An 8,821-nucleotide genomic window follows, 5' to 3' on the forward strand; every position below is an offset into this window, starting at 1 on the left:
GGCAGAAGTAGGAAGTCCACACAGGTTCCTTGGCAGACCAGATGTGGAAGAGAGATCCAACAGGAGGTGAATAAACATACAAAACTCAGGAAGTTCCTAGTGCCGAGAGCAATTCGAGGCTAGCAGAGTACTGAGGTGGAGTTATGGTGTATGTTGGATGTGATCTTACTCTTTATTTTTCTTAATAGTCCTTACTACAGAAGAACTACTGAGCTAGATGGTCTGAACCAGTACAGCTATTGTAATTTTTCTATGACTTGATCTATAAAAGCCATACAAGGATGGAGCTATTCCATCAAAGTTTGCTACCACTGCTATTGACAAGCATTCTTTCACGTCTTTTTTTCATGCCATTTATTGATGGTTCCATAAATGACAAGTCTTGGGAGGAATCATCTTGTCTGAATTGTAGACTCTGAAATTCATCATTGTCTACTTCTTTTGTCTATCACTGCCTGTTTCTTTGTGTCAACGAAGTTTGTCATGATTGTCCATTACATTGCCTCAACAGGCTCCACAATTGCTTTTTAACCTTCTGAGAATTTGTCATTTTGCTATGATTTCAGTAACCCCAACTAGCTGTTTGTTGGTTCAAGATCTGATATTTCCATTGTTTGTCGTGCTAAATTTATTCCTTGTCTTTTCAAGCTTTAATGGACCATCTGAAGGGACCCTGTTGGTGAAAACCACCTGGAAACATTTTGCTAGAACAGGTTCTACTTCTTTTGTCATCACTGTTCTATTGTCTTAGTCTTTGGAACATAAATATTTATTTTGTCTTGATGCAGATGATACTTTTACCTCTTCCTATTGGATATTACATTTTGACTGAAACTTCTGGGTGCTTCTTCCTTAGCATTAATTTACCCAGAATCTTCAGTCATAAGAAGTTAGCTCCTTCTTTCCAGACATTGTTTGACTCAAATGAGCAAAACAGAAAAAACAGGAGGTAGTAATAGTTGAGTACAAATGAGTACATTGACCTACAGTGAGTTCAGTTGATTTTGGCATATGTAAAGAATGAAAAAAAAGGTACCTGGAACCTCACAGGCTTTTCTGTTGGTATGCTGTGGGGAGGCGTGTGGACTAGACATAAATGCAGTTATAACAGTGTATTTGGAATTGAACTTCTCCTAGAGTCAATATGAGCCTCTGAATAGTTATGACAAATTGTTATGACACACAACCTCCTTAAATTCCACCTTTTTAGCTATTTAGTAGGTGGAATTGTCCGTAACAATGATGTGCAGATGTTATTTAATGGTAGGATTTCCATTCTAGGCTTTCTGCTCTCCAGCTCAAAAGAGCAATAACAACAAAAAGAAAAAGAAAAGGACAATCAGAATTACTCATTTCCACTTTAGCTGGAACATGGAAATACCTACTGGCAAATGGAACTTCCAGTAAGGAGTTAGAGGTGAAGCTTGGAAAAAGTGGTTACAGGTGGGAAGCTGATTGATTGATTGATTGACTGAAAGGAAACATAACTGAAAGGTATGCCCACTGAAGTGTACTGTCTCAGGGGTTTTCTTTGCACATGATCTTATTCCTCTTCATGGTGGCTAGGAGAGGTTATAGTAACATTTGTTCATTTGTTACAATACTTAGCTGTGCATTTGAAAGTTTCTTCTTCTGAAATCTGCAGACCAGAGACGTGTCCCTGCTTTTCTTCATGCTGTTGAAGCGTGTGGTGTTATGCTGGGTTGATATGCTAATCGTCTGTTGTGATGAATATGTTGGAAAACATGCCACAGTCTTGTTCAGTTTCTATTTCTTTTGCTAAGTGTATGTAGTTTCATCTAGTTTTAAAGTGTTTACAGAGCATTTTTTTTTATATAGATTTTCTCATCAGACACATTCTTGTATTGTAATTCAGTGTTTTCTGAAATTTCATAATAAACTACTCCAGAAAGACAACACAAACTGAATGGAATTTTTTAAATGAGAATAGTAACTCAAGGACTTTAGTATCTCCCAGCTATTTTTCAAAGACTGTATAATGTAGCAATTGCTTTACAGGTGTTTCCTTTATTGGCTTATCAGCCACAGAGTTGCTGTTCTGCTTATGACTAAACTGTCTTTCCAACTTTTGGCATATGAATTCATAGAAAAAGAGTTCTTTTGCTAGTGATGTGGAGAGAGATTAAACGGATTTTTCTGGTTTTATTTTGTACGATAGACTGCCATTTCTGCTGAACTCTTAAAATTCAAACTTTGTGGCTGCCCAAAGGTCAGATCTGACACCTGAGGTTTGGCTGGGGCAGAAAACCAACCTGACAAAAACTTCAGGCTGACTTTACAGTACCGATAAGCTTTGTGATAGCAGCTCTGTGGAAAGAGCTCTCCACACAAACACTCATTCAGAAAACTGCTAGTTGTCTGAGAAAATTAGGATAAATTAATTTGCATGAATGTGATATTGCTTCTGTGATATCCTGCAGAGCTAGAAATGTGAGTACCTATTGGCAATGTCTTTGCCCGAATTTAGACACACACCCCCCTCAAAGGGAAAAGTATGGTCTAATACGCCTATGTGCTTAGTGGCAGAAGGGAAGACTTCAGAGGGAGCTCTACTCCCTAAATTGGGTGCTCTTGACCTTTGCTGTTGACTGTAGAGAGAACTAATAGGAAATGCTTACTTCCACCCCCAGTCATGATGTAAGCTAGCTATCTGTCTTCTGAGAATAGCTGCTAACAGAGCAGAAACAGCTGTGATGATAGAAGAAATCTCAGTGCATGCTGCACCCCTGCTCAGGTCTTTGTTCCCATACTAGCCTCATGGTTACAACAGTCATCAGGAAGCTGGTGGCCTCTCTTGTCCTGAAAGAGAATGTGCTCCTTCAACTCCTCCTAGGACACTTGCTGCTTCTGAGGTACCTGGGACAATTTGTACCTGGTAGTGTACCTTATTGAAAGCAAATTCCTACTTAAGAGGAATCAGAGCCTCAGAATACAAATTTCTTACTAATGTCCATTTTCCACATGGCTGGTGTCAAATTCACTCTTTGCTGTTCTCTGACTTCCCCATGGTTTATAATCCCCAACACATAGCATCCCAGTTTCAGTGGGCAGGGTGAAGTGGTCTTCCTATGACGTAGAAACCTCTAGAGACCTTAGAAGTTGGGTCTTCTGGTTTCTGGATAAGTGTTCTGACTGAAAGCCTTGTCTGGGCATGGTGGATTGTTCTGTCCTGAGTTGTAAATGATTTTATGTCAGAGAGAAATCCTTGTCCTTTCCCGAGGATGGGGTTCTGAGTGCACAGAGTCCCTGTCTTAAGCATAGAAGAGACCTTGAATGAGTTCAGGCAGTGCTGGACATCAGAGGTATGGGATTTTTGCCTGAGGTGTGGGTCAGTCCTATTTTCTAAATCCAAATTCAGGCAATATTTAGCTGGAGCCTGAATGATTGACAATTTGTGGCCATGTCTATGTTGTCTGGGCTTGAATGGCCTTTGGGAACAGTAAACTGACTCTATAATGCACCAAAGTAACCCTTCTCCTGGGTAATGGAAATGAATACCAGGAATGAAGTCTCCTGCTAGTCTGCAAGTTCTTTAAAGTAAGAAAATAGCAAATCTTATTAGTGTCTGGATGTGCAGTGTCCAACCCAGTCACCTCCTTGTGACCCAGCTGTCCTATCGCATCCACAGTGGCGTGGGCACATCTGCACTGAGGCTGCTGAGGCAACGTGGAGTTGGCCAGGGAGCATCCTCGGCTCAGTGGCCTAGCCTATGATTAGTGTGTTACCTAGTGTGTGCATATGTAATGTCATCTGAGGACGTCAGACAATTCATTTAAGACACAAGAGGCTCAAGATAGTTATTGAGCTAATCAGTAATCTGGACACAGGCTGTAGCACTCGCTCACATACAGTTATCTGAATGAACCATGCAGGGTGGCTGGCAGGTGCTTGGGAGTCCAGTACGCAGTGCATGCTGACTCTGTGAAATTGAAGAGTACATGAGGGCTTACATGCCATGATTTGCAGTCTTTGCAGGACAGATATTCACTGAACTCATGTGCTTTTTACATTTTTTTTTTTTATTATTACTTCTGCTTTAGGGATGTTTATGCACCCTGACAGTTACCAATATGTCCACATTAGGTAACAAAATGAAGCATCCTTGAATTTTCCTTCTTTTAGGCCTACTTGTTTCAATTGCTCCTTTGTAAAAATAAAGGAGGTGGAATATGGTTTATCTTTGACACCGACGCATAATTTCCCGGGAAATGGAGGGGCCCAGAAGTGCCCAAGAGAGCTGTTTTTGTATGCATGGTTTTTTTCCCCCCAATTCCCCACTTTAATGCATATGCAGTCTGCAGTTGATGTGGTGGCCCTGTCAAGCTGTGTAATGTGTCTGCAGTCTAGACCTTACCTCTGTGAAGCAATGTTTGCTTCATATATCACTGGCAATTTGAACACAGGATAGGTTTAATTTCCTATTACACTTGCATAGTGCTGAGTGACCGGTTAAGAACAAAAAAAGGTGGAGTGATGATCAGTGAGGCAATGCCTATAATGGAAGAACAGGGCTCCAGAACTGTAGCTCGTGCTGCTGAGCAGGATGCCCATGGGCCCTCATACCTAGCACAGGTGAGTGAACCAGGTGAGGTTTCAACAGAGAACCAGGTGAGGTTTCAACAGAGCTCAGTGCTTAAGTGGCTAGTAAGAGACACCAAAGAGGAAACTGTGCCAGAAAGTCGATTTCGCAAAAGGGCTTTGACACTTCAGTGAAACTGGGATTTGGAACAGGAAACAATCTCTTGGCATAAAATAATAGGTTTCTTTTCTTTGCTTAGAAATGCAAAAACTTGCCACCTTACGTTTATTCTCAGTCCTCAAAATCTATCAGTATCACTGTCTTCTCTCTGGAGGAACATTTTCCCATATGTCTACATTTCTCTATATTTCTAAGCCACAGAGAATGGAAATTTTTCATTGTGAGCTTCTTTTTTTTTCAGCAGGTTTTCTGCTCCAAAACAAGAACAAAGGGGAGGAAAGAATGAGCCTTTTCAAAAAGCACAACTTGAGAACTTATGGGAACAGGTCTCCAGACTCAGCAGGAATTCCTGGTTTCAGGGAAGGAATTTTGCTCTTTTGGCTCTTAGCAGAATTATTAATCAGTATTTGCGAGAAGAAATGAAATAACTGACAAAAAAAGTAAAGGAATTAAAACTCAAATAAAAGTTACCTCCACTTTTGTGTTTCTTCCATTTCCCTATTTATGTAAGGAAATAAGAACTGTCATACCAGCTTGCACAACCTCCTCCATCCCCGGGTTTTTATCCTGTTGCTAACCAAAAGCACAAGCGATCAAAAACAGGCAAAGAGGAGGATTATGAACCCTGCCAGTGTCAATCATGTGGGATGAACATCCTCAGTTTTATGTAGCTTCTCCAACAGCATCATAAGTGGTCATGAATGTATCTCTCCTTCCTAAATTCAAGTCATGCCTTTTGAACCCATTTGTGCATCTACTTTTGACAACTTCATGCGGCAATTAGCTTCCATTTTTATGTGGAAGAGTACTGTTCTCTGCTTTAACCATGCACCTGATAATTTCCCTATATCTTTTATCATAAGAGGCACTGAAAAATCATTCCCTGTGTAATTTTTCCTAGTACTAAAAGTCCTTCCTTTTCTCAGCTGGAGAGTGCAGGTCAATTCGGTTTATCCTTGTAGGAAAGGCCTCTGATAACCTTACTGCTCTTTTCAGTAACTTTTTTCATGTTGTTATATCCTTTTGGTCATTTGTGACCCGAATTACATCCAGCGGTCAAGATTAGGATAGGTTGCATCAGTATAATAATATTTCCTGTTTTGTTCTCTGTTTCTTGCTAATAACTTCTGACAATCTGTTTGCCCTCTTGGCAGCTGCTGAAGAACAGGCTGTTTTCAGAGAAAATCCAAAATGACCCCAAGATGTCCTTCCCAGATAGTGAAAGCTGGTCATTTTCTATGTGTTTATAAGATTATGTCTCCAAAACTAGTGCTTTGTGTAGATCAATGTCTAACAATATTGAACCAAATAAAGCTAGAGGACACCTGATTCACTGGGGTTTCCCATGAAAATTTATCCACCATCCAAAAACAATCATTCTGCTACAGAAGTGACTGACAGAGTGGCCTTTGCATTTCAATTCGTTTCACACGATCTATGAAACTTGCAACATTTGGGTCCTGTCCTAGAGCCTCAGTCCCGAACTGGTGTGTCTGGGAGCCAGGGGTAGTTAATACGGTGTTGGGCTCCAGCGTGTGAGAGAGAGACGAACCTACTCATGTCATACAATGCAGAACATGCTCTTCAACTGCTAATGTGGGAGATCTTGGGCAAGTTTGATTCTGCAGGCTGTTAGCTGTAGAGCAAAAGTCTAGGAATGATCTGGCCTGTGGTCACAGACTCTGAGAGCAATGAGGCAGGACTGCTTGAAACCTGTAGCTCTTGAAGGCACTGAAGTCCTCAGAAGCTGCTAGGGGACCATGCCATCTCTGCTGTTGGCCATGGAAATGAGGTGGAGCAGAGATGTTTCTAATTGAACACTTTTGGATAAAAAACCAGACACGGACTGACTTCCATTTCCAGCTGAGTCTGCTGAAGACTCGTTTTTTTAGTGTAGGCATTGATTAGCTGTGAGTCAACCTCCTCACAGGGGCTCTGGGGGAGCTCGTGCTCGACTGCCTCAGGGAACTACCTCCTAGAAGTCATCCATGGACCCAATGTCCAAAGAATAAGTGGCTTTGAAAAATGTTTTCCCAGTGTGAAGGGACTACACCATTCAGCACTGAATTCCTTTGTAGTAGTGGATTGCCTGTATTATACTGCCCACATCCTACAAGGAAAGCAGATGGGGCATGGCTTCTCCTGTGTCTTCCCAGCAACTGCTGCCTCTTATTGGCACCTGGCAGGCCAAATTGTTGTACACAAATACCTCTCAAATCTGTGAAATAGCCCTGGTGAAGATCTGCTTGGGATTGCAATAGGCCATAGTTACATACTGGTTGTTTTCCACGTAGAATGCTATGTAAATGAGGAGTTTGTCCTAGGGGACAGTTGAAAGGTGAGCAATCGATACACCAAGACTGTGCTGTGCAGGAGAGGCAGCCATGGTGACCACAGATGAGAGAAAATAGCTCATTTTAGATTGATGGGAAAAGAAGCTTCGTTCCTTGAACAGCTCATCTCCCAAGAAAACTTGCAGGAAATCATGTGGAGAGCTGCAAGAAGGTTTCCATAAACAGAGCAGTTTTGGTTAGTGAGGGGAGAGAAAAAAGGTTGTGTTGAGTTTTTATTTTCATGGTTAAAGAAACAAGCCTAAATCCTCAGGTGGTAAATGCTGGAAGAAACTCTGCTTGCCATTTGGTGTCTTTACAACCTACAGAGATGGGCAACAGTCTATATTCCCAAAATTTCTTGCAGCTGGCCAGACTGGGTACATACATTTCTACAATAAACCACCCAATTGTTGATATACTCTCTCCTATCTTCCATGTAACTAGGTGTTGGGAACCAGGGCAAGATAAGATTTTCATGCTCATAAGTGCTCCCTGCTTTGAAAGGTGCTCTAATGTCTAAGGATTAGGCGCTCTAAGGATTTCTGAACTCTAGCAGGGGACTCCTTGGGGTCTGGACAACTGTCTGCTTCAACTGCAGAAAATCTAACAAAAATGTTGATTTTTTATTCTAGAAAAAAGAAGTTGTGTAACATTTCCTTTTCACAGGAAAATCCCAGAAGTTCTAGTTTTCATGAGAAGCCTTGTTTTTCTTTCCAAAATACTGTAAACTTTCAGGGAATGCAAACTCCATGTTGCGGCCAGATCTGGTGGTAAATACAATGAGATAATTATCACAAAAAATGTTCTTCTAAAAACCCAGTCCATAACCTATAGACAAAACAATACATTTTCTTGAATAGTGATATTATAAAAAACAAAAATAATTTTTACAACTAAAGCTCTGCTCCTGCATGCTGTCAGTATGTCATGACCCTCTTTGACCAGTAACTTCCAGTAATTCATCTACATTAAGGAACAAACAAGACTATTTAGTAAGAAGTCATTATAAACAATATCCTTTGTCAAACAAATTATCTTCAATGACTTTCTGAAGAATCCCAATTTGTTTTAGTTGTGTAAATTAATAAGAACTCTATCTTTCGCATCTGAGTTATGCTTTCCAGAATGCCATGTATTTGTAGGCGTTTCTTCCTAAGAAATCATGTAGAAAAAACTCCTTATTCTCAGGGAAGAGGTCAGATATGAACAAAAATGATGTGCTGAATAATCTTCTGTGTGCGCAGTAATGGGCAATAGGGCGGGTGCTGCACAAGAGGCGGTTAGCTTCCCGTGCGCTCCAAGGGGAGGGTTGCCTGTAAGGGCCTGGGACTTCCAGAATGATCTATGCTGTTGCACCAGGCAATGACCTCTTGGATCTAATGGTCTTTGACTTGAAATGTGGAAGATTTCACTTAGGCACATCTTGACTGTGCCCTGAAGTTATTTGGACACAGGAAGGCTGGTTTATTCAGCTCTTCTTTTGTGGATAAACTTTGGATACATTTCTTGCCCAAAGATACTTGCCTGCTCAGACTCACTCTCATCTCTGTGCTGTAACTCTGGCATCCAAGGACAGGACTACCTCTGGGAATGGGAGATCCTGGAGACCCAGCAGAGTATATTTATTTTATAAATATTATTTATATTGTTTATAAAAGCAGCAGATGTACTGCACTGATCCTCTCTCTGGTGGGCTTTGTGGCCTCCCCACAGGGATCCCTCCGGCAGTGCAGTGACATTCAGAACAGCTGCTGTTATTTTCATGTTT

Source organism: Phaethon aethereus, assembly GCF_964289735.1.
Source record: "Phaethon aethereus genome assembly, chromosome: 1".
Classification (NCBI taxonomy): domain Eukaryota; kingdom Metazoa; phylum Chordata; class Aves; order Phaethontiformes; family Phaethontidae; genus Phaethon; species Phaethon aethereus.